Source organism: Gloeophyllum trabeum (genome assembly GCF_000344685.1).
Source record: "Gloeophyllum trabeum ATCC 11539 unplaced genomic scaffold GLOTRscaffold_00007, whole genome shotgun sequence".
Taxonomy (NCBI): Eukaryota; Fungi; Basidiomycota; class Agaricomycetes; order Gloeophyllales; family Gloeophyllaceae; genus Gloeophyllum; species Gloeophyllum trabeum.
The window spans coordinates 592928-596154 of record NW_006920416.1 but is presented as its reverse complement, the minus strand read 5'-3'; positions in this window follow the sequence as shown (position 1 = coordinate 596154).

Genomic DNA, 3227 nt, shown 5'->3' with positions numbered 1-3227 from the left:
GATGGATGATCCTGTCGGTTCGGTCTGCAGCTTCCTCTATACGGCTAGCTGGCCAAACGCCGGATGCGCCTCGCCGATTCGGCCTTGCTGGCATGAATCGTGCTGGGGTCGATGCAGGGCGGAACGGTAATCGCGCCGCTCGGCCGTCGATGAATGTCGGCGGGTCTGGGAATGAGTTCGAATCCATAGAGTATTGTTTTTGTTCGATTTTTTGAGTAATAGATGGTATCTGTGTACCTATGCGATAAGTCGCGAACAAACAGTAGTTTTTTGAACGCGGTGAGCGTTTAAAAAAGTGTAGAATCTCCGTAGTCAGTACAGTTAGCTTGTATCACACACACACCAATAAACGGAACCTCGTCTTATTGCGAGAGATACAAGATAGGTAATTGAGCTAAGCAGATTCAGAGGTAGTTGTTGTCTAACGATCCGCCTGCCCAATCCGTCCATCTATCACTCAGTAACCAAACACGTCCAAACTCGGCGCCACTCGGTGGCGCCCACCTTACAGTGCGGGTTGAATCTGAAAATCCTACCAAGCTAGCTACCGGGACGCACGACGTTTATCAAGGCGCACGGCTTGACCCTCCACGATCGCTGCCGTTGACGACAATCCCATTTTTTCAGATGCACCGGAAAATCGACATCTTTAGAACTTTAAATTTGTCAGCAGACCCTAGGCTTCAAGTTGGAGTCGTCGCTACTCCCGTTCCGAGGTTTGGACCACCAGCAGGTACCCATTTATAATTTAGCTTTCTCGAAAAGCCTTTGTGGAAGCTTCAAGACGATCCTCGTCTTGTATGGAGCCCGCATGACTTCACTTAAGCTTCACTCACTGCGATCGACATTCATGGCTCGGTAAGGACTCGGACATGCGTACATCTCGCAAGCTTGAGCTACACTAGAGGTTCCTTGCTAAGCTTTTTATGCGCACCTGTATTGAAACGGATTGCAGATATGCTCACTCAAGGTGTCACAAGCATAGACGATCGCCGTTGCGCCTATGATGCGCAAGGGTGAGTGCCTCGAACGAGGAAGACACCCACACGATGGTGGAAGTTCCGTATGGCCGTCTGAGTGGTGGCGTGCAGTCCGCGTTGAGCGGTAGCCAATGGGTTTGAGTCGGAGATGAGCGGAAAGGACCGATGGGCGTTTGCTCCCGGTCGTGTCAAGTTCAAGCGTATAATCGATGCTACCGTCTACGGTCTGATACTGCTTTATGTTCCCCCTTCGCTTGTTGAATGCAAGCTATCCGCAATTTCTGAAGTAGCAACTGCGAATGGAGGAACGCTGCCGTGCCACGCAGAGCGTTGGATTACGTCCCACTGCTGCTTTGAATTTGATCGTTCGGGACCTGAATAACATAGCATTACGACCATCGCGCACGCTGAAGGCAACCTGAGAGGGTGTTTAGTTTGAAGCGGATTATATGAGTGATCGTTTTACGGTTCATTCGCCCACCATTGGAGGTACGTCGGACTTGGTCCACGCGTGAATGCCCTCAGTGCCGTGTCCTGATGGGAACCAGTCAATGCATTGAAACGTGAAACATATAATTCAGGTCCACCACTCGTATCCTGTCGGTGCTATCAGCATGATTCAGGGATGAGCTGCAAGAAACCCAAGCATTCGAGCAACACGCCAGACATTGCGTTACTTTGACACAGAGACGAGGAGCAGGGTCGGGCCCCCATTCCCCGGCTTCACATGAAGCGTCACTACGGAAGCTGATGGATTCATGAAAATCAGTCGGCGACGCGTTCTCTGATGGCATGGAGCAGGTCTACGCGAACCAAATTTCTTGTTCTCCTCATCACTATACATGCAAGCAGACATATCGAATGCTCTCCGCCGCAGTCGCGAAGTCCCTCCCCGTGAACATCTGCTTCTAATGTTTCGCTCTTCCGCCCACTATCGCGCCTCCTTTACGGAGGTCTATTGGCTTTGTCAAATTTGTTGCATCACTGGCTAGGTCATTGATACATACCTTGGCTAGCATCGAAACCACGAATGGTCAGACTCGGGAACCACCGCGATTTCCAATGTTCATCGGCCACTCTCTCAGTACTGCCGGACCTGGTGGTCTTTCTGCCAGCGATGGCCGCCGACTCTCCTGAACAGCAGGGCGACGCCGCTCTGGAGGAGGCGTATTTTAATCCGAGTTCGTGTCAGAAGTGGGAGCCTCTTCTCGAGGTTGGTTATTAGACTGGTTATTGTTGATCGTCTAATGATCAAATTTAGCATTCATTCCCTAAGGCTCGGAAATTGAGAGACATACTTCATTTCTCCTGCCGCCTGCTTCTGTCAGGCGACGTATTCTGCCACGGGTGCCCTCTCGTCGCAGTAACGAGAGGTTGCTCGTACCTGAAATGGGGCTGTGTCGTGTCGAATTCCTGGAGGGAGGCATGAATCGTCGATGGTTAGGGTGATCGATGTGATCACTAGCGCCAATCGGCGCTGTCTTCGCTTAAGTACCCTCTACCCTGCCGGAATGTCCCGACGAATGTGAGCCTTTTGTCGCCCCTATCGTATCATGCTGACTTCATTCGAAATTGTAGGTGACGACATCGCACCAAGGGTCATGCGTCTCGGAGTCCTGCAGTATTCTCGCCATTCCTCAACAATTCAGATGATCATTCTGGAGAAAGTGCAATCCTCCCTACAAAGTTAAGGACGCGAGTCGCTATAAATGGAAGGTCGTGTCACTGTGCGGTAACCCCGCAGCGTCGCGAGGGACTTCGTCTGAAGTCGGGGCGACTCGCTTCGGAATGGAAATCCTAAGGCGGTGAGGAGGTTGTGTACTCTCTGCAATTCATTCGTACAATGGTAACACCACCTCCCATGATCATGAGAAGTTGAATGGTTTTGTATATCAGTACACATGTAGTTTGAATTTTTTGAAACTGAACCCCAAAGTATAATACCAAGTGAAGGCTCTGTGTATAGATTGGCCCTTGTCCGGACTCAAAGTGCCCACAATGTCATCAATATTGGCGCCTTGCAATGACTGCATGATGAGACAGAGAACAAAAGAAAACTTCCAAGTTGCGTTACGGAGTGAAGACAACTAGAATCATCACAAGTGAAAAATATTGTTCACATCTGGGATTGAACCTCGAGCTCACATCATTGCATCTGAAATAACGCATCACACTAACCGCTGCACTAGCGGCACACTGGCAATATTCAAAAATAAGGTAATATGTTAGTCGGGCAACCGTCTGGGC